General features: G+C 40.4%; 1 protein-coding gene and 1 long non-coding RNA gene across 4 annotated transcripts in view; both read left to right on the top strand.

Moving 5' to 3' along the window:
• The window catches only part of PRKN (parkin RBR E3 ubiquitin protein ligase), a 1,623,853-nt gene that overhangs the window by 16,822 nt on the left and 1,583,126 nt on the right, over positions 1-23,905 (top strand). The gene's annotated exons all lie outside the window — the stretch shown is intronic.
• LOC135232642 (uncharacterized) overlaps positions 10,678-23,905 on the top strand; it is a 108,241-nt gene continuing 95,013 nt past the window's right edge. Inside the window, exons 1-2 of one of the 2 annotated variants that reach the window (XR_010323258.1) lie at positions 10,678-19,469; positions 22,764-22,913. This is a non-coding gene — a long non-coding RNA (uncharacterized LOC135232642). Of the gene's footprint in view, positions 22,914-23,905 lie in introns of both variants that reach the window. The other variant, XR_010323257.1, reaches the window with a different exon arrangement.

Genomic DNA, 23,905 nt, shown 5'->3' with positions numbered 1-23,905 from the left:
CGTACTGCCGAGTCACGTCACTACGTAGCTGCCGAGTCACGTCACTACGTAGCTGCCGAGTCACGTCACTACGTAGCTGCCGAGTCACGTCATTACGTAACTGCCGAGTCACGTCATTACTGCCAAATCACTGAGAATCATGGTTCAGCCAAGTGACACACAACCTTAACCGTCACATCCAGCGTTACTCTTGCCTTGCACCTCAGTGTTCATTACTGCCAGACATACGTCTTTAATGTGCAAAATAGTCAGATACTAGATTTTTCACTACTGTGATTGTGAAATGTCAGCTAACAAGGTAGTTGATAAATGAGGAGTAGGTGTACGTTTAATTGCATGGCAAAATGGGGGAAACTCCAGTGTGTTGGTGGTGTTTGAACTGGGCTTTGAGGACGGTGTGGTCTCCTGAGCAGGCAGATCAGCAGAGTGCATTCCACAGTGAGGTACTGGCAGGAACAAAGACCTGAGGCTGTAGACACACAGAGTGGTCTGTGTGTTTGGGCAGAATGAGCAGGTGACAGGGAGAGAAGGTGCGAGCGTGAGGAGAAAATGATGGAGATTAGGGTGAAGAGTCTGGGGCCATGCTGGAGAGCTGGAGCTTCATTCTGTGAGTGTTAAAGGGCTACTTGGTCTTTTTAAAAATATATATATAATTAATTTTTGTTGTTGTTGTAAATATACACAGTAGAACATACACCAATTCAACAATTTCTGCATGTGCAATTTAGTAACACTGATTACATTCTTCAAGTTGTGCAACCATTTTCACCCTCCTTCTCTGAATTTTCCCTCCCCCATTAATATAAACTCACTGCCTCCTAATCTTTCTGTCTAACCTTTTTAGTTGCTCTTGTAAATTTGATCCCATATGGGTAGTTCTTAAAAGAGCACAATGCTCAAGGTAGACTTTCTTTACTAGTTAAGCAAAACAATTGTTTGGTTTTAAGAAGACTTCAGCGGACTTTTTTGGTTAAAGATTTATGGCTTAAAGATTATCTCAGGGCAGTAGTTTCAGGGGTTTGTCCAGCCTTCATGGCTCCAGAAAGTCTGGACTCCATGAGAATTTGAAATCTGTTCCACATTTTCCCTCTTCTGACCAACACGTTCAGTAGTGGTAACCAGGCCACTTGGTCTTAATACTACGGCTGGGGATGATCAGATTCATTTTTAAAAAGATAACTTTTGACAGCAGTGTATGTTATATTAATCTTGCTTACTTTTGGTTAACAGAGAAATCATGGCAAGGGTAACCTGGTTATCATATTTAGAACAAGCATCATGTCTGTAACCAAAGGACTTACTATGTGTGTTGAATTCCAAGAACAGCTCGGCAGGGAAAGCAAACTTTCATGTGTGCAGTGACTCGCCTGCAGGCAAACCTAACTCCAGGAATCAGCCTCCCCCAAGAAAGGAGGAAGTGCCAGTACCTGTGGAGGAAAGTGGAAACTCTGTGAGGTAGTTCTACTCTATCCTATAGGTTCATTACAAGTCAGAATTGACGCGACAGCAACAGATTTAACGGGTGGAGGAAAGTGACAAGTACATTCAAATTGAAAAATAAAATCGGCAGTAGACAAATTAAGCACTCTGAGTCTATCACATTGCTCCGCATCTAGGATCTTTAAGCTGTCAGGACCAGTAGCTGTGCTTTGACGTAATCGGAGTAAACAGACCCTTCAAAAGGTTTGTGTAATTAGATTATTTTGATGGAACCGTTTTCCTGCCGAACTTTAAATAGTTTGATTTCCATGGTGGCTACTATAACTTTATCTATTTTGGCTTTAGATTGAATAACTAAATTTGTTATTTCTCTTAAATTAGAATTCTTATTCTGTGGTTTAAAAACAAAACAAATGAGAGGTGAAAACTTTTTGGTTTTGTTGTTTTAGAAGAGTACTTTTTAGAGCAGTTTTAGGTTTACAGAAAAAATTATTCAGAAAGCACAGAGAGTTTCTCTCCTTCTCCTCCCCCCCACCCATTGTTTCTCTTAGAATTCTGCATTCCTGTGGTACATTTGTTAGAGCTGATAAACCAATGTTGATACTTTATTATTCACTAAAGTCCACACTTTACGTTGGCCTTCGCGATTTGTGTTGTACAGTCCTTTGGGTTTTGACAAATGGGTAATGCCATGTGTCCACCATCATAGGATCATACGGAAGAGTTTCCCTGCTCTAAAAATGTCCTGAGCTCCAACTATTCATCTCTCCCCAATCTCCTGAATGCCTGGCAACCATTGATCATCTCACTGTCTTAATAGTTCTGCCTTTTCTAGAATGTCATATAGTTGCAATCATATAGTAGGTAGCTTTTTCAGACTGGCTTTTTGCACAAAGCACTGTGCATGGACAGCTACTCCATGTCTTTTTTGGGGGCTTGATAGTTCATTTCTTTTTATTGCTGAAAAATACCCCACCATAAGAATGTGGTGCCCTGGTGGTACAGTAGTTAAGTGTTCGGCTGCTAACCAAAAAGGTCGCCAGTTGGACTGCACCAGTTGCTTCTTGGAAACCCTGTGGGGCAGTTCTACTCTGTCCTGTAGGGTCACTATGAGTTGGAATCAACTTGACGGCAATGAGAGCTGCCCATTTAGTCTCTTGGATCTACCTGAGCTAAGAACCACACTCTTCATGAGTATCATTTCATGTCTTATAGTCCAGTCTAATCTTTGTCTGAAGAGTTGGCTTTGGGAATGGTTTTAGTTTTGGGCTAACAGAGAGTCTGGGTGCCATGTCTTTCAGGGTCCCCCCCAGTGTCAATCAGATCGCTAAGTCTGGTCTTTTTATTAGAATTTGAGTTCTGCACCCCACTATTCTTCTACTCCATCAGGGACTTTTGCTCTGTTCCCTGTCAGGGCAGGCAGTCATTGGTGGTAGCCAGGCACTGTCTAGTTCTTCTGGTCTCAGGGTGATGGAGTCTCTGGTTTATATGACCCTTTCTGTCTCTTGGGCTAATGTTTTCCTTATGTCTTTGGTGTTTAAAGGGCAATTATGACTAAAGCTGCTATAAACATTTGTGTAGAGGTTCTTATGTGGACATATTTTTATCACATTTGGGAAAATATCTAGGAATGTGGTTGCTGGATTGTATGATAAGACTATGTTTGGCTTTGTAAGAAGCTGCCAGGCTATCTTCCAAAGTGGCTGTACCATTTTGCATTCTCACCAGCAATGAATGAGAGTTCCTATTGCATCGCATCCTTACAGCATTTAGTGTTGTCAGTATTCTGGATTTTAGCCATTCTAATAGGTGTGAGGCTGTACCTCATTGTTGTTTTGATTTGCAATTCCCTAATGATATATCCCCCATGTATCTGTCAGTTTGTCATAATGTGGGGGCTGGAAGCTATGCCACTGGTATTCAAGTACCACAGGTTTCAGCTGAGGTTCCAGACTAAGACATATTAGGAAGAAGGACCTGGCAGTCTGCTTCTGAAAGAATTATCCAGTGCAAACCTTATGAATAGCAGCGGAACATTGTCTGATATAGTGCCAGACGATGAGCTTCTCAGGTTGGAAGACACTTAAAATATGACTGAGGAAGAGCTGCCTCCTCAAAGTAGTGTCAACCTAAATGACATGGTTGGAGTCAAGCTTTTGGGACCTTCATTTGCTGATGTGGCACAACTCAAAATGAGAAGAAACAGCTGCAAACATCCATTAACTATCAGAACCTGGAATGTATGAAGTATGAGTCTAGGAAAATCAGAAATTGTCAAAAATGAAATGGAATGCATAAGCATCGATATCCTAGGCATTAGTGAGCTGAAATGGACTGGTATTGGCCATTTTGAATTGGACAATCATATGGCCTGCTGTGTGAGGAAGGACAACTTGTAGAGGAGTGGCATTGCATTCATCATCAAAAAGAACATTTCAAGATCATCCTGAAGTACAACACTGTCAGTGATAGGATAATATCCATACGCCTACAAGGAAGACCAACTAATATGACTATCACTCAAATTTATGCATCGACCACTAAGGCTCAAGATGAAGAAATTGAACATTTTTACCAACTTCTGTGTCTGAAATTGATTGAACATGCAATCAGGATGCACTGATAATTACTGGTGATTGGAATGCAAAAGTTGGAAACAAAGAAGAAAGATTGGTAGTTGAAAATATGGCCTTGGTGATAGAAATGATGCTGAAGATTGCATGATTGAATTTTGCAAGACCAACGACTTCTTCATTGCAAATACCTTTTTTCACCAACATAAGTGGTGACTATACACATGGACCTTGCCAGATGGAATACACAGGGTTCAGATCAACTACATGTGTGGATAGAAATGATGGACAAGCTCAATATCATCAGTCAGAACAAGGCCAGGGGCTGACTGTGGATCAGACCATCAATTACTCATATGCAAGTTCAAGTTGAAACTGAAGAAACTCAGAACAACTACAAGAAAGCCAAAATATGACCTTGTTGTGTATACGCCACCTGAATTTAGAGACCATCTCAAGAATAGATTTGATGTGTTGAACACTAGCGATTGATGACCAGACAAATTGTGGAATGACATCAAGGACATCATACATGAAGAAAGCAGGAGGTCGTTGAAAAGGAGAGAAAGAAAAGACCTAAGTGGATATCAGGAGAGACTCTGAAACTTGCTCTTGAGAGTGGAGTAGCTAAAGCAAAAGGAAAAAATGAAGAAGTAGAAGACCTGAACAGAAGATTTCAAAGGGCAGCTCCAGAAGATGAAGTATTATGACGACATGTGCGAAGACCTGGAGCTAGAAAACCAAAAAGGAAGAACATGCTCAGCATTTCTCAAGCTGAAAGAACAGAAGAAAAAATTCAAGCCTCGAGTGGTGATACTGAAGGATTCTATGAGGAAAATACTAAATGACACAGGAAGCTTCAGAAGAAGATGGAAAGAATACAGAAAGTCAGTATACTAATTTCAGGAGGCAACATATGATCAGGAATCTATGGTACTGAAGGAAGAAGCCCAAGGTGCTCTGAAGGCATTGGCAAAAAATGATGTAATACCAGTTGAGATGTTTCAACAAATGGATGCACCGCTGAAAGTGCTCACTCGTCTATGCCAAGAAATTTGGAAGACGGCTACCTGGCCAACCAACTAGAAGAGATCCATATTTATGCCTATTCCCAAGAAAGGTAATCCAACCTAATGCAGAAATTATCGAACAATATCACTGATGTAACATGCAAACAAAATTTTGCTGAAGATCATTCAAAAGTGACTACAGCAATATATTGACAAGGAACTGCCTGAAATTCAGGCCAGATCCAGAAGAGGACGTGGAACGAGGGATATCATTGCTAATGTCAGATGGATTCTGGTTGAAAGCAGAGAATACCAGAAAGATGTTTACCTGTGTTTTATTGGCTATCCTAAGGCATTCAACTGTGTGGAACATAACAAATTATGGATAACATTACGGAAAATAGGAATGCTGGAACACTTAATTGTGCTCATGAAGAACGTGTACATAGATCACGAGACAGTCATTCAGATAGAACAAGGGGATACTGCATGTTTTCAAGTCAGGAAAGGTGTGTGTCAGGGTTGTATCCTTTCACCATACCTATTCAATCTGTCTGCTGAGCAAATAATCCGAGAAGCTGGACTATATGAAGAAGAACGCGGCATCAGGATTGGAAGAAGGCTCTTTAACAACCTGCATTATGCAGATGATACAACCTTGCTTGCTGAAAGTGAAGAGGACTTGAAGCACTTACTAATGAAGATCAAAGGCTGTAGCCTTCAGTATGGGTTACACCTCATCACAAAGAAAACAAAAATCCTCACAAATGGACCTATAAGCAACATCATGATAAACGGAGAAAAGATTGAAGTTGTCAAGGATTTCAGTTTACTTGGATCCACAATCAACAGCCATGGAAGCAGCAGTCAAGAAATCAAAAGACACATTGCATTGGGTAAATTGGCTACAAGAGATCTCCTTAAAGTGTTGAAAAGCAAAGATGTCACCTTGAGGACTAAGGTGCTCCTGACCTAAGCCATGACGTTTTCAATCACCTCATATGCATGTGAAAGCTGGACAGTGAATAAGGAAGACTGAAAAGATTTGACGCCTTTGAACTGTGAAATTACCAAAGAATATTGAAAATACCATGGACTACACAAAGAACAAACAAGTCTGTTTTGGAAGAAGTACAGCTAGAATGCTCCTTGGAACAAGGATGGTGAGACTGAGTATAACATACTTTGGACATGTTGTCAGGAGGAATCAGCCTCGGGAGAAAGTCATCATGCTTGGTAAGGAAGAGGGTCAGCAGAAAGGAGGAAGACCCTTAACAAAATGGATTGACACAGTGGCTGCAACAATGTGCTCAAGCTTAGCAACAATTGTGAGGAAGGCGCAGAACTGGGCAGGGTTTTGTTCTGTCATGCATAGGATCGCTACGAGTGGAAACCGGCTCGATGGCACCAAACAACAATGACATATGATATTGAGAGTTTTTTATATGCTTATTTGGCATCTTTGGCTGTTTGTTTCTCATCAGCTATAATCAGAGTTGTGAATCAACACAGAAAAAAAAAATGTGCCAAATATTTGCATGGAGAACATCATCTGGATACCTAGTTGCATTATTGAATGTAATATTAGAGAGAAAGACATCCACCTGTCCCTAACATCACTGGAAATCCAGAAAAATTTGCGTATTCTTACCAGGATGTATCTATCTCAGTGTTTGTTCATATGCTACTCTCTCCTCTTGTTAATTAGTCAACTTTTGCGTGTGTGTGTGTATGTGTCAAGTGTTAGAGATCCTCTTCAACCTGGCGGGAACACACGAACAAAAACAGGTGTCTCTTTGCCCATGTGACCGAGTCCAAGGGTAGAGGTGGCTTTAGGTACAGCTCAGTCCAGGGGTTCAGTATCTCTTTTTTTCTGATGTGGTTTCTTCTGTTTATTCTAAGATTATTTCATAAATATGACAACATGCTTGTCAGCACTTCTCCTCTCAGACCTCCTTTTTTTTTCATACAAGGACGGACTTCTCCTTCTAAAGCACTCATCTCATTCCATGTTAGTGTTGTTATTTTTACTTATCTACCTCGTTCTTGAGGAAAGAAGTGTATTTGCACTCAATAAATAATTGCTGAGTGAATGAAAGTATGAATAAAAAGAGGGGAGACTTTTGTCCTTGTGTCTTGGCTTATCTCTCCAATCTGCCTCCCTGTTTCTGAGGTTGAAGTACCTACTTGGAAGAGTCAATCTCTTGGATTCTTTTCCGTTCTATCAGTATTTGCCTTGGGGTGGGGGCTTTATCTCATTTATTTTTATGGCCCCCAAGCCAAGCATAATCCCAGTAAGTGTTGGAATGGATGAAAGAATGAATTAAGAAGCAGGGGAAGTAACTATATGGTTTGATTTTGGTAAATTGTATGCATATTTAAGTTTTTTCATATTCTGAGAAGATGATTAATTTTAGGGAAAAAAAATTTAGCCTATCACATTTTCCTGTGCAAAAATGGGAGCTAGCACAAAAAAAAAAAAAAAAAAGCACAAGGATGAGGAATTTTTCTTTTTCCCCCTGTCCTTTACTATTATTTCTCCTGATTGCCTCTCTAATGCATGTCCTTAAAGGGGAAGCTATTACATTGTTTTAATTCTGGAGAGGTCTAGATTTTAAAGCGGTTATTTTATGCAAGACGTTTAGAGTATAAATCACATGGATGCTTTGTCCCTTTTAGCTTTACAACGAAGGTATTTTTGCTTCACTGGGATCTGTATTTACCCATCTCCGTAATGCAGTTTCTCTCCTTGTAATTGTCTCAGTAGAAACATACGCACAAAGCTTCAAGTAATTACAATATCACTAAAAGCTTCCTAATCACATTACTGAAACTCAATGTTAAAAAAAATTTGATTTTCTCTGATCCAGTCATTTCAGTTTAATTCTAGGCTATAGCATGATTGATCGAGGAAACACGACAGGGCAAAGTCAAGGAGTGCTTGTAATGCCGACAGCCTTGTACAGAAAACTTCCAGGCAATTTAATTTGAGTAGGAATTCATTTTAATTATTCTGAGATTTTTTTTTTTTTTTAATGGAAAAAAAGATTTGGTTTCATGCCCTTAGCACTTTCTCATTCTGATGTCACTCATAAAGTCCCCCTTCTGGCCGTCCACTCACTCACTCCCTCTGTCCCTGCTAGACAAAGACCCTGGACATGGCAGTCCTGTTCCTAAAACTAGGAGCTCAAGTCTGATTTTTTTCACAATTGTTTCAAAGATGTTCTTTCATTTTACTTAAAAGATAAGCTTATTTTTTTAACACTTCCTTTGGAAATGATGGGTCGTTTAGACATATTTTTATCTGTTTAAAGTAAGCAAGTTCACACTGAGCAGTGTCTTTGCATCAGACATGTCTTCTGCCTCCACCAAATTAAATCACAGCAAACGCTGACTTGTCAGGACACGCAGACAGCATAACTTATCAGTGAGGGAGCAAAGCACTATGAATAAATATCCCTACCTTTCCCTTATTGCACACAGGGGGGAGGAGGAATGACCATCCATCAAACTCAGCTCCGTGGTGGTTCTGAAAAACCATTTATTTTATTTTTAATGAGTTATGGAGACAAGTGAATGTGAAATTACTTTCTGAAGCAGCGTGAATTCTCCTAATTTTTAGCACAGTTTATTTTAATCATATACTTTACAAATCAGTAAATCTAGGATATTTACTGATCACATTTGATACCTGGTCAACTAGAAGTCTAGACATAACACTGAAGTAGTTTAATAATTGGCTTATGTAACTCTGGTTATGAAGTGTTATTTCATCTTCTTTCTCCAGTTCCTTTTTATTTGCCTTTTAACGGTGAATAAAAATAAAATTTGTTTGCAGATAATCATTGGAGGCTTTTCAGTCTTTTTATTAAATTTCTGAAGGTAAATTTTGAAACTAAATATTTTACTTTTTGAGGGTTTTTGACAATGGAAAATTAAATGATAACTTTTTCAACTTTTTTTATTCCTTGAATCTGGAATACATTTCTTGCCTTCCCTCCTCTTTGACAGAGACCTTTGTCAGTAATGGTCTCACCATTCTTCAGCCTCCATGAGGGTAGGTTTATTATTGTTTGCATTTATGTATGTATGTGTGCACACATACACACATGTATATATTTGTTATTAGGTGCTGTTGCGTTGGTTCCAACTCATAGCAACCCTGTGCACAACAGAACAAAACACTGTCTGGTCCTGAACCATTCTCACAGTCGTTATGCTTGAGCCCATTGTTGCAACCACTGTGTCAATCCATCTTGTCTAGCGTCTTCCTCTTTTTTGCTGACTCACTATGTTACCCAGCATGACGTCCTTCTCCAGGGACTGGTCCCTCCTGACAGCATGTCAAAAGTATATGAGATGGAATTTTGCCATCCTGGCTTCTAAGGAGCATTCTAGTTGTACTTCTTCCAAGTCAGATTTGTTCGTTCTTCGGGAAGTCCATGGTATATTCAGTATTCTTTGCCAACAGCATAATTCAAAGGAATCAGTTTTTCTTTGGTCTTCATTATTCATTGTCCAGCTTACACATGCATAGGAGAAGATTGAAAATACCCTGGCTTGGGTTAGGCACGCCTTAGTCCTCAAAATGAGATCTTTGCTTTTCAACACTTTACAGAGGTCTTTTGCAGCAGATTTGCCCAATGTAACACGCCTTTTGATTTCTTGACTGTTGCTCCCATGGGTGTTGATTGTGGATCCAAGTAACATGAAATCCTTGACAACTTCAGTCTTTTCTCCATTTATCTTGATGTTGCTTATTGGTCCAGTTGTGAGGATTTTTGTTGTCTTTATGCTAAGGTATAATCCATATTGAAGGCTGTAGTCTTTGATCTTCATTAGTAAGTGCTTCAAGTCCTCTTCACTTTTATAAGCAAGGTTGTGTCATCTGCATAATGCAGGTTGTCAGTGAGTCTTCCTATAATCCTGATGCTGTGTTCTTCGTGTGTGTATGTATGAATGTATGTATCTTTCCTTGTAGTAGCACTCTTACTCACTTCCTTCCCATTCCACGGCCATATCCCAAAACACTCCTCCCTGAAAACTGTATTATCACAATATTTCATATAGTTCATTGGGCTGTTAATGGGTGCTAACAGAAGACACAAAACCCATACATCAAAGACCTTACCTAAGCATGGCAAAGCAGGTAGCATGAGCATCATCATATTTGTGCCAAATCTTCCTTTGTTCCCCAGTCCCACAGGGGTCATTTGATATGGGCCAGATAAATGCTATGCATGTAATGGGTTTGCATTGCAGGTGAGAAACACTGAGCTTGAGGAACTCCCCATTTTTTATAGCAAGCAGTAAGCAAGCGTGCTCTTTGTCTGGAGATAGATGTTACTTCATTTATTAAGACTCTCGGATGCATAAATAACTCAGAGGTGGCCCAGATAAAGGAGTAGTCAGGGCCTCGAGGTCTTGGTACACTCAGCAAGACGTGGAGGGAATACAAGAGGCCCAAGGAATGCTGTCTCTCCCAACAACTCAATGCTTTGTCCTAGGCCATCTTAGCCTCTGGTGAATTTTCACAAGTATGCCACTCTGAATAATAGAACTGGCAGAGTATAGTACCAAATCTATTAGTCTTGTATAGCATTTAATTAGGGCTACTACCAATTTTTTTTTTTTTTTTTTTTTTTTAGCAGCAGAGTGAGCCCAACCAGCAGTAATGACTCCGTCCATGTTCTGTTCTTCCCCACCCCCACATCAGGGTCCCTGACTCAGCCTACTTTGCATTAATCCCAGGAGGAGACCAGTCGGTCTCAGTTCTGACAGTCTGAGTCAATTCTATTGTCTTATGTGACCTGTGCAGGGAAGTTTAAAGTGGTTTGCTGATCTTTGGTGCCATTGCTAATAGTAACAGGGAGCAGTAGATGGCCCAGAAAACAACCTTCATTTTCAATGAAGAGACATTCCATGGTCTACCCTCGCAACGTAGAGATACATCACATGGAAGAGCACAGGCCACTCTAGTTCAGAATTTGTTGCTGTACTTGATTTGGATCACCATTGCATTGGCTTGGTTAAGCCACATAGATAATAGCCCTGAGTATGGATTCTTGCCGTACCTGGCAAAACCTCAGGCTGCTCAGGAGTTAGGAAAAACACATGAATTTGTGTCAATAAGATTGAAATAAGGTTGTGCCAGTCTGTGAGTTCACACAAGTATAGGGAGGGCCATGTTTGATATCTGCTGTTGATGGCATCGGCACAGCAGAATAATTCAGGACCAGCCGTGTCTATATGACTTTTTCTGTTATTATAGCCATCCATGCAGATGACAGACCCAGGGTGGTCAGCAGGTCAGATTGGCAGCCACAGCTGCTGCTAGACTCAGGTGGATCATATAATTGTTTTGGCTGGCTGAGGTGCTGGATATAGGGGATCAAGAGAGCAGTAATGACATCTTAATACCTCCTTATGTTGACGGTGTTCCCTTTTCAGCTACTAGGTTGTTGGTCTCACCATCCTTGCTTCTAAGGGGCATTCTGGCTGTACTTCTTCCAAGACAGATTTCTTTGTTCTTTTGGTAGCCCATGGACTGCCGTCAATATACCATGGCAGTGCATGAGAGTTTTGTTGCAGGATAATAGCTGCTTTTCTTAAAAAAAAAAAAAGACCATACTTTGTGGCCCTGTCAAGAAGGTGATGCTGTTATCTCTGAAAATGGCCTCTCCATGTGCAGCAGTTCCTGAGTAGGAAAACCCTCTGATACTCATGGAACTGGGAGGTGCAAACATGTAACGTAGCACTTCTTATTGCACAATCAGAAGTGGAAGCTACAGCAACAGCACGTTGCGTAAGTCCGAAGGGCTCCTGGCACAAGGTCACTTTAGCTTCCCTTCCCCACTGAGAGACACCAGACCCCATCAGTAAATTTGGTGTCCTTTTCTTCTGTGGAATCAGGTAGGGTGGTAACATGGGCACCGGTATCCATCAGAGGCATAAAAGTTTGAGTCCCTCCCTCACCCATCATACCAGGACCAGTGTGTATGGCCCTCAGTCCCCTTGGAGGAAGAGAGACCTTGGGCCCACCCCTAATCATCTTTCTACTGGAGACAGCTGAGGTCAGGGTAGAGGGAAGAGGGGATATCAGGGAGTGTTGAGGGAGGGAGCAGCTCCATGTCAGTAAGCAAGGCACATTTACTTTTGGCTCCAGGTGCCTGCCCACTTGTGGCTCAATCAAATGAACTTTGGTTTATGGCCCACCCAATGACCTATGCCAGGTCGCAAAGTCATTTTTGGCACCATTATTGAAGCTCTGGGGACTCCTTGTGCCTGGACCCACACCCACATTATCTTTCTGCTAGCCGCAGGCCTTACCGCTCCACTGACCTGATAACCTCCCTTCCTCCTCCCACATAGATGAGAGTGAGTGAGAAATAACCAAGATACTATTTGTGCAGCTTGTTTCAATCCTGCCTCTTCTCTCAGCCTCACTAGCAGGCATGCCAGTGGGGACCCTTATTTCCCTCCTCCCATGCCCACCGCTTGGGCCAGAGCATTCCCTACCGGTCCTAGGGAGTCCTTTCATATTCTTGGACGCAGTCTGTTTTCCTTCCTCTTCCAGAAAACTATGTTTCTGTCAGTATTCCTGCCTTTTCGCCAAAGCTTTTGGGCCTGGGATTTGATTTTTTCCTACTTATAAGCTAATGCTTCAGCCTGTTACTGTTTGATGGATGCTGGCAGAAGACATGAGACTCCTGGGTCAGAGACAAATGATTTTATTACCTCATGGTGCCACAAGCAACATGAGCATCAGCAGTTGGTATCAGCTGCCCTTGCCCCAATTCCATGGTCCAGATAGATGCTCTGTGCATGGTGTGAGTTTACATTGCAGGTGAAAACTCGGGGTTTGGGGAATAAACTGCTTTTAAAATAAGCAGGAAGCAAGCCTGCTCTTTATTTGGGCGGGGAGTTTGCCTCACCTCTCAAGGTTGATGTCTTAATTATCTAGTGCTGTGGTGGAAATACCACAAGTAGATGACTTTAACAAAGAGAAATTTATACTCTTACGGTCCAGTAGGCTAGAAGTCCAAATTCAGGGTGCTGGCTCCAGGGGAAGGTTTTCTCTCTGTTAACTGTGGGGAAAGGTCCTTATCATCAGTCTTCCCTTGGTCTGGGAGCATCTCAGCACAGAACCTCAGGTCCAAAGGATGCACTCTGCTCCTGGCGCTGCATTCTTGGTGGTATGAGGTCCCCTGTCTCTCTGCTTGCTTCTCTCTTTTATATCCCAAAGAGATTGCCACAGGAGACCATCCAATCTTGTATATCTCAACAACATAACTGCCACTAATCCATCTCATTTGATCATAGTGATAGGATTTATAACACATAGGGAAATCACATAAAATGGTGGACAATCACGTAATACTGGGACTCATGGCCCAGCCAAGTTGACAGATACTTTTGGGGGACACGATTCAATCCATGATAGTTGGCATCTGTAAGAATAACCTGAGAAATTGTCCAGGTAAAAAAGTGGTCAGGCCCTTGCAGTCTTGGCATGCCTAGCAAGATATGTAGGAGCTCAAGAGGCCTGAGGAAGACTGCTGTCCCAACAGAACACGCCTTGTCTAGCTCTGTATCAGAGCGACAGGCTGTGTTATTTCTAAAGCTGCCCAGAATGGGGGTTAGGCCAGTGGTTCAAACTGAATAGCAAAGGCTATTAGACTTTTTGGCCTTTGGGTTAGTGAAATAATAGATCTTTCAAAGTGGGAGAAAATTCTGTGTAGAAAAGAAAGATGACAATCAATTTCATGTTTCATTTCTATTTAGAATCTGTGTCATAAAAGTCCTTTTGGGTTCTGTTATTAAGGGATTCAGCTCTCCTCCCCATTTACAATTTATTGAAAACGTAAAATTGCCTTCCTCTGTTATTTGCTTTTTTGTAGTACTTAGGAAAATTTTATATTAACTTTATAATGATAATTAAAATAGAGATATGGTTTCTACTTCTATTATCTTTCCTTGCAGACTCCTCTCAGTTTATTTGCTGGCCTTAATTGGAGCATAAAATCTGTAAGCTTCTAGCATAGATTTGTGTGTGGTTTCTCATACTTATTTTCTAATATTCTTCCCATCAACATTTATTCCATTTTCTTGGGTACAGCTGGATTGAGTCACTAAGAATACAAAGAAATAAATATAGTGATGATGATTCTTAGAGTTTCTAAATAGCTTTAAAATATATTGACATAGAAATCTGTATCCAACAGAGCTATAAAAGTGTGAGTCCCTCCCTTCCCTGTCTTACCAGGACAGATACGTATGGCCCTCGATTTTCTTTGGGGGAAGGAGGACCTTGGAATCACCCCTAATCATCTTTCTGCTGAGGGCAGCTGAGATCAGAGTCTTAATCTGAGCCCATAACTACATTCTGAAAATTAAACTAATGATTTCTTTGGACTTTTTTTAATATTCAGAAAGGAAATATACTGCAAAAAATAATACTGTTTCATTAATATTGCAGTAAAGTAGAATACTTGTTACAGCCTCGAAATCAATCCAGTGATAACCAGGCAGCCATTTTTATTTTAGTCCTTGGTGTGGAACAACCCTTCTAAAAATGTATGTCTTTTCTCCTGCCATGGTAGATACAGTAGATTGAACATAATTGTATATATATTTGTTCATAAAATATCTTTCATTATCTTAGAATCATAATTACCATTGAGCAATATTGCAAGTGTAAAAAGAAAAGTAGTTTACCTTGGATGCCTAGTAACCCCATAGCTTAACTTTTAGTTTCTGCTCAGTAAGCCTATATATGTTGTTCAGCAAGCATTATATAAAAGCGAGGCAGGTAGAGATCTCTTTTCCCACAGTGGATGCATATAAGGATTACCTTGATTTTGTCCCTAAGGTCATCGTTTGCCTTTTGTTGGGGAAACCTCTGGCTTCCTGTTAGGAAGCTTTCTGTGACCACCCACTGGCTTCATGGGAGAAAGACTTGGCAATCTGTTCTTATAAAGATTACAGCTGAGAAAACCCCACGGGGCAGTTCTGGTCTGTCCTATAGGGCCCTATGAGTTGGAATCCACTTGACGCACCCAACGACAACATCAGAAGTTTAATTTAGAATTTAATGAACTTTCCTTTATTCACTCCATAGCTGTTTTTCTTGTAGAAGTCCATTTATAGGTGGAAAATATCTTTGAAATTCTTGATCCAAGGGTAAAGTTACCTAGATTATTTTACTCTTCCCAGGGATAGCAAAATAAGTTGTTTTTTTTTTTTTTTCTCCCAAACATCTTAATCCCTCCGAGTATGATCAATAGATTAATATAACATTTAGTTCTTAAAGTGGTCTTAAGATGCCTTTTGCCATTGGTGTGTGTGTGTGTGTGTGTGTAATTCCCTACAGGTTTTGCAGATAAAAAAGGTGAAACAGATGAAAACGATGTCTGATATTTACTGAGTGTTTATGTTATGTGTTCTAATTGCTGTACCTGCGTTAGGTCATTTAGTCCTCGTAGCCCTCCTGTGAAGCTGTCATCTTCCCCACATTACCTAGGAGAACACTGAGGCTCGGAGAGGGCACGTGGTGTGTTCATGAGGAACTGATGGAGCAAGGTTATGAGGCCAGGTTGTGTGGCCCAGAAGCCCTTGCACTTGGATAGTACAGCTGTCCAGGCATTTGCACCGTGCTGCTTTCGTCAGTTCTCTTACCACGGCTCTCCTGCCTTTCCTGATAGAACCCTCGCCGCCTCCTCCAAAATCCATTTAGAAACTAAAATAGCAGATGAAGCTAAAAAGTTTCTTTGACTTACAACAATTTCCTCCCGAATTATCTTGTTGAAAGTAAATAGCCCATCTGGCTTCCTCTCCTCACAGGGCAAAGCTCCTGAGTGAGCTTTGTGGCTGAGGCTGGCCCAGTGCCATGTGGTGGGGCTGTTGGCCCTGGGCAGGACGAGCACAATCTGTTTCCTCGGCTCCTAATGAAGGAAAAGAGTCCCTTCATTTGCCTCTTTAATTCATGACTTGAATTTTGTGTCCTCCTTTCACACAGTGGAAGCTTTCCTGCTGCAGCCTTTAAAAAAAAAAAAAGTGCAGGTAGAATTGAAGCTACATAATAAACACATTTGGTACAAGGGCACTATAATGAAATAACATTAAAATTTACATTTTCAGACTGTGGCATGAGTTTGTTAGCTGTGTGACCCCACTGATTAGCAGGGGCTGGAGGGATTTTTTTTTTTTTTGGAGGGATGGCTGAGGGAGCCCTGTTGCTGCTGCCCCATTCTATACCTTGTTCTGCGAATAAATAGAAGTGTTTAGTGCTCTGCTCCAGAATCCACGGGAGTCACACAGCTAAGCTCTACCCAACCTGAGAGTTTACCTCTAAGTGCCTTAATTTAGCTCTCTGGGTTTACTTCTGAGACACAGCGGGAACTCTCTTTCTAGCCCTGATAATTACCTTCCTACAGGGCTTACTGAGGGTTACAGAATAGTGACTTAACAAATGGAACCTGAATTTCCCTGGCCAGGAAAATAATTTGATTCTCGCCATGTTGCAGAGCAGATAAGAATCTTTTAAACCTTACAAGCTGCTAAATGTGTTATTTTAATTTCCAATTTTCTTTTGGAACCAGATTTCAAGAGTTCATCAGACAACGTTTGATGATGTCTTTCCAGGACTGAAAACTGTTCTCCAAGTATTGTTTTAAGGGATTAGTTCAAAAAGGCCAGTTCTTTGCCTCATGGAGGCCTGAACTTGCTCTCTGCATATCAGTTCAGAGATAGGCACTTCTGGGTCTTAATCTCGGGAATGTCTCTTCTTACTAAAGCACCATGAGGCCCCGCCTGATGTAGGGTCCTGTCATGGAAAGATTGGGATTTCCGGTCAAGGGTATGTGTACTAGCCTGCAGTCTTAAATTTGCACCTGTGAAATTGTGAACATAAATGCTGTTGTGATGTAGCTGTTTCTGAACAAGCGTCTCCCTGAGGGAGCCGGAGTCAGCATCTCCCTGAGGAAGCCCGAGTCAGCATCTCCCTGAGGGAGGCCGAGTGGATCTTCAAGGCGCCTCTAGAAGGGATGAGGAGAGAAGGGGATGAAAGGGTGAAGAGAGGAGGGGATGAAAGGGTGAGGAGAGGAGGGGTGATTTCAGAAATCTCCACCTCCAGCTGCTCCCCACGCCCCGCCACACACACATAGCTCTGTTATTGTACGTTCGGCATATTGGGCTGGCAAATTCAACTTCCTGTGAACGGCCTCCATTGTACATACTTAACAAGTTGGAGGAACCAATTTCTAGTAATTGTTACTGAAGTCTCTTTTTAACATTTTTGACTTATTGTGCTAAAGATAGCAAATTAAAAAAAAAAAAGAGCAAAGGAACATTACTTACAAAGTAGTATGCCAAGTAGATTTTTATCTTTGAAACTCTACGATTCTCAATATCTTTTTACTTTTCAGTATAAATCTCTATACAACTGGAAAATACAATTAAGTTTTTTGAGTTAGTTTAAAATTGATTAACAAGAGTTAGTTTCATGCAGATTTTTGTAACATAAATAAGGAATGAAGCCCTGGTGGTTAAGAACTCGGCTGCTTGCCAAGAGGCTGGCAGTTTGAATCCACTAGCACCTCCTTAAAAACCCTGTGGGGCAGTTCTTCTCTGTCCTGTAGGGTCACTAGGAGTCAGAATCGACTCGATGGCAACAGATTTTTGTTGTTGTTGTTTAAATAAAGTATAAAAATCCTTTTTTTTACCATTCTAGTATAACCACCTTTGAGCACCTGCTCTATGCTAGATTCCACCAGACCAATTCATATACAATAACTCATTTAATATTTTTCAAGAAATAACTCCCATCATCCTTAGTTTGTAGATGAGGTAATCAAGGCTGTTTTTTTCTATTCAGAATGCATTTTTATTCATTCACAAATATTTATAAAGTATTATAACATGGACTAAAATTTCTTAACCGATTGTGTTAAGAAGTCATTTTTATCTTGCCTGTTTGGAAAACAGTACATTTCTCCTAAAAAAATTCTAAAGGTCGAAACCCATGACCAAACCCACTGCTGTCGAGTCAATTCCGACTCACAGCAGCCCTGTAGGATAGAGCGGAACCGCTCCATAAAGCCTGTAAATCTTTACGGAAGCAGACTGCCTGCCACACCTTTCTCATGGAGTTCACACTGCCTGCCTTTCCGTTAGCAGCTCAGCACTTAACCACTGTGCCACCAGGGCTCCTTTTAGCAGAACATTCCGATTAACTGTGACCTACAGTTTAAATACAACTAATGACTCTAGAGTGGGCTAAGGCATTCATGCATCTAATTATTTTATAGGAAACCCAAGAAAGACTGAAGCAGAGTTTGATAGCTGATGATCTAGATTCATTTTGGATGTTCAGTCTTCTAAAGAGATTGGGGAGAGAAGTGACATGTTTGTACTTGGGGAGCAGTATTGTAGGCATGTTACTCAGGAGACATTGGTACCCCGACAGACTGTGATGACGATTAAGGCAGTTGCCCCTCCTGGTGGACATCCTGGCCCCACCCTCCTGTGTCCACCTGTGCCTGGCAGCACTGGGCCCCTTTTCACGGACGGAGGGCCTCCAGCTCTGGCTGCTGTGTTCCTCCTTCCGAGAGCTTAGGCTGTCTTGTTGCTCCTCATACTTGGCCTCACTGTCTTCACTCTCAGAGTCTCTGCTTTTAAGGAGCTCTTTCCTTCTCCCCTCTGATGTTAACTAAAGAGGCTATGAGGTCAAAACTGTCCAGCCTCTCTGTCCCTTATAACAGGTGCTTCATTACAAAGCAACGTCCTCTCCCACCTTCCTCCCAGCACTGCCTGTGGCTTCCAGAGAGAAGGACCACGTCTGTGTTGTACACCGCCGTAGTCAACTTGTAGGACACTGGCTGGCACTTTGTCAGCACTCAGATGTGTTGAATTAATGAAGGATAACTAAACACAATCTAACACCTCCACATCTTACTGACGGCTAAAATCAGTGCAGCCCTCTAAAGATAACCTAAATGGGAAAATACTTGCCAGCCATGTTGTATATAGACTCTGTGTTCCACTTGGTTTAATTCACAATCATGCTGGACTCTACCATCTATGAGATAGTGGGAATGTTATGCTCTGTATGCGTAGCCTTCCTCATCTGCAAGTGGGGATACTATTACCTACCTCTTAGGAGGTCATGAGGATTAAATACAAAGCCCAATATCTTATACTTAAGATAGCCAGTTGTATGTGAAAGGCTTGGAAAAATAAAGTGTAAATTAGCCAGCCTGTATTACATTCCATCTGCATAGCTATAGTGCTATGAATCCGTGCATTTCTCTCTATTTCTGGTATTTAGAAATGTAATTCTGTTTTGATTTTATTCACAGGATTTAAAACACAGAATTGAGTAATGTGGTTACATGTTAATTCCCATGAATTAGAGATAAGAGATGAATATAATGTAAAGGTCGACATGGTAAATATAATACTGTTTTAAATATCTTATATGTACTGAAAGTGTTTTATTTAAATTAAAAACATGGAGATTATGCCATTGTTTCGTAGTTACCTTTCATTAGAATTCTCAAAGGTAAGGGTCAGAAACATACTCTGTACTGCTTTTTTAAATCAATAGCTTATTATTTTTTTTTCCTTTTAAGTAACGGATCCAACACTAACATTTGTTTTGATGCAACTTTATGGAAAGGTTGACTGTTTCTTAGTAGAAAATACAATGTAAAATAAGACTTTTCTAGTAATCCAATACCTTGAATTCTTTTGAAACCTGTGGCATAATCTTAAGTAGATATTTCAAATATTATATGAAAATTGATTCATTTAATTTTTACCTAAAGAATTAAAAAAAAAATGGCTTTTGGTATGTTTTTATGGTTAAGTCAACCCTCTTGGATATCAGTGAACAATGTACGTGTACTGAAGCCTTTCTCCGATACTGGTTCATTAGGAATGCTGATTTAAGGAGTTAAACATCTCTCACCTGTCAACACTGAGATAATTATGCATTATTAATTCTCGTGTCATTTCAAAAAGTGCTATTTTAAAACTATTCATTTTGTCAGTCCTTGGAACTAGGATCAGGGAGACAGCCTGCTGTAAACCAATTTAAGATGTGATTACATTGCTTTATTCCTGCAATGCATGAACCGGAAAGTTGGTTTATCCTGAATACAGCTTTTGAAATGTCTCTTACTTCGTTTTAAGAGGTGAATATGATTATGCAACCTTGGGAGGACAAAAGAGTTGATGTAGAAGAAAGGAACTTTAATTCATTCTGCCATTTGCAAAATCCAGGTGGTGGGTGGGGAGGGCTGAGGTGGAAGATCAGGAAATGATAGTTTTCTTTGTCCATTTTATCTAAACTGAACTTTTATGTGTATCTACTCTCTGCATATTATTAACTGAGATTTAGGGCTATTTAAACTTCTTTAGAATGGCCACCTATGGAGGAACTAGCAATATGAATTTTTCAAGATAGAGGATTTTTGTTGCTTAATGACTTAAAATGGCTTTTAAGGAACAGTTTTAAATAAACCAGAGAATCAAATGCATTTTGGCAGATATTTGGAAACACTGATTTGAACATTCTGCCAAGTTTGTGGTACTTGAAGTTCACTAATATACTGACTTTGTATAAATTTTAATGTATAAAATTTTGGTTCTTCAAACTACTTTTACTAATTTTCTTAACCTTATAGGACAATTGTCAATATAGCTGTCAACTCTTGTTTCAAAGACACATCAAATTATAAGAGATATTTAGTTTTAGGAAGACATTTTAATATGGTTTGATTTCTAAGCACTTTGTTTAATAGAAGATGCATGAAAGCTGTTTATAAATGCAGCTAGTCCCCAAATGCAGTCATGAATTTTTGTTGGTTTTATTTTGTGGTGTGTGTGTGTATGTGTGTGTGTGTGTGGAAATAAAGAAGAAAAGAGGCAGGAATTTTTCTTTAAAAGCTATAGTTTTGCTAACCCGAAAGGTCAGTGATGCTGTTATAACTGACATGTTTAATGTTGAATCTACTTGTTCATTGACCTACAAAAAGACATTCTTGCTTATTGGCCCATGACTTTGCAGGCTGTCATATTAAATTTTCTCTAGCCCTAGGTAAACTGGCACAACAGGCATGCTGAACTTTGTACATGCGGTTTGTTTTTGTCACATATAAAATAATTAATATTTGACGTAAGCCACTGTTGTGGTAGGGTTAATTCAAGTGCTGAGCCATTGAGCCAAACTGTTTGTGGATGTAACCCCAACTAAAAAATCAATTTTAAATTACTTAGAACTTTCATTTGTGGTTCTATCAAGATTCTGATAAATGTCCATTTCCATTCTTAATTCTTACCAAACTGTGTAACAGTTAAATAAACATTATGGTAAGGTATTTTATGGAAGTTCCTTATTGTATTATTTCATTTAGGCATTGCTTTTCAAGTCAAACTAGTAGCCATTTTCTTGTTCATTACAAGTATAATTATACTGGACTTTTATTTTCTTGACAATTGTCGGGAAAAGTTCAGCTTTGTTTTGCATATTTCGATTGATAAGAGTCCTCAGGTTTTCATGATCAACATCACAGACTCTTTTATTCATCAAGTTTTTGTTGATCTCTGAGGAAGCCCACAGCCCAGCCTTTACAAAGCCAATACAATTTTAGACACAGATCCTGCTGTCTAGGAGCTCATATTTTATTTAGGGAAACAAGACGTATGTACATAAAACGATAGATAGCGAAGCACATCATGAGGCATTTAGCAAAGGAAAACCAGCACAGACTGGAGTGATTGTTCACTCATCAAATAGATGAGACTTGAATTGAACCTTGAAGGCTGTAAATATTGTTTCAAAGTGGGAGGAACGGGAAGGATGGGAGTGAAGGGTGTGTGGTTGGTAGGAACATATGAGGTTGAAGGATGGTTAGGGAATGGGACATTCTGAAGTAGAGCTTTGTAACAGTATCAAATTTGGGTTTCAGAAAGACAGACAGGCCAGAAGGCAGGAATGGAAAGATATTAACATTTGTTTAAATGCTTTACTTGAATTACCTTACTTAATTCTCAAAATGTAGTTTGACATTGTGATGCGAATTTTACAGGCAAAGAAACTGAATCTTAGAGTCTTGCTGAAGGCTAGGAACTAAGAAGTGGGTAGAGATGAGGTGTGGATATTCACATCTTTGTGTTATCAAAGTCTGCCATTTCACCTGGACGCACTACCAGGGCAGAGCAGGGATGGTCCCACTCTTCGTGCAAATTGAACATGCTTGAAACATAACTCCTTAACTCCGTTTTCTGCTAGCCAATCCAATTTTTTCCAACTTTGTTTCTATCAATGGCTTCATCATTCTTCCAATCCCTCAAACATAAGACATTGGGGTCATTTTTTACACTTGAAATCAGCTTTTATTTCATATATTCTTGAATGAAACATATAAGAAGAGATGGACAAAGAAGGCATCATACATTAAAACTCTTGTTCTTTGCTGTCTGTCACTCGATAAAGCCCATCTCCAGTGTATTAAGTATACTAACCATGCGCCACAACTTGTGTTATTGTTAGTTGCTGTTGACTTGGCCCCAACTCATGGCAACCGTCTGTATAACAGAATGAAACGTTGCCTGGTCCTGCACCACCTTCATGATCTGTGATGTGTTTGAGCCTATTGTTGGGGCTGTCATGTCAATCTGTCTCATCGAGAGTCTCCATTGTCTTCACTGACCCTCTGCTTTACCTCTTTTTTTTTAGCGATTGGTCTTTCCTAATGACCTGTCCAAAGTAAGCAAGATTAAATCTTGCTATTCTCTCTTCCAAGGATGTAACCTATTCAGGGTTTCAGCATAATATCTAAAGGAGTCAAAATTCACTTAATCTTCGCCTTGTATACTGGGCTATATGGTAGGTTATTTGGCATATATTTTTTCCTCCATGTTTTATCATGTGATCATATATTGATTTGGGTTAATTTTTTATTCATATTAGTCTTTTTTTTTTTCTCTTCATTAAGATTATAAGAAGGCAAAGATGATTTCATACATTTCCTCACGTCTTACACTTTGCTCATCACCATAAGTGGTTGTTGTTCCTGCAGTCAGGTCGGCCCCCAGCTCATGGCGACCCTGTGCTTTACAGAGTAGGGGTGCTCCGTAGGGTTTTCCTGGCTGTGATCTTTATGGAAGCAGTTTTCTAGGCCTTTCGTCTGCAGCACTGCTGGGTGAGTTTAAAGTGCCAACCTTTAGATTAGCAGTCCGTTGCAAATTGCTTGCGCCACCAAGACTCATACCTTCTAGGCACTTAGTAGCCAACGTGAGTCCTGGTGGGGCAGTGGTTAAGAGTTCGGCTGCTAAACAGAAGGTCAGCAGTCTAAATCCACCATACGCTCCTTGGAATCCTCTGGGGGCAATTCTCATCTGTCCTGTAGGGTCACTATGATATGGAATTGACTCGATGGCACCTAACAACAACAGTAGTCAACATATATCTGCTGAATTACCTGAAATGATCTGAAAAATACTGATATGGTATGACACTCATAAGGAGCACTGGTGGTGCAGTGGTTAAAGCACTCAGCTGCTAACCAGTAGGTTGGCGGTTCTCCTTGGGAGAAAGATACGGTAGTCTGCTTCTGTAAAGATTCACAGCCTTGGAAACCCAAAGGGGCATTTTTCTGTCCTGTAGGGTTGCTATGAGTCAAAATCGACTTGACGGCAGTGGGTTTTTCACAGAAACAAAGGGTGCACACAGCGTAAGCAATAAACGAACGAAAGGCAAGGCAAACAGTGCTCAAACAAGGAGTGTTGGAGAGAGACTGAGGACTGTGAAATGACGGGAGGCTACAGCAGGGGATGCCTGCACGTCACTGCCTTTGTAGGGACTCAGTGTAGTGCTTG

Source organism: Loxodonta africana, chromosome 1 (assembly GCF_030014295.1).
Source record: "Loxodonta africana isolate mLoxAfr1 chromosome 1, mLoxAfr1.hap2, whole genome shotgun sequence".
In the NCBI taxonomy this organism is placed as follows: Eukaryota; Metazoa; Chordata; class Mammalia; order Proboscidea; family Elephantidae; genus Loxodonta; species Loxodonta africana.
This window is presented reverse-complemented; position numbering and strand designations above follow the sequence as displayed.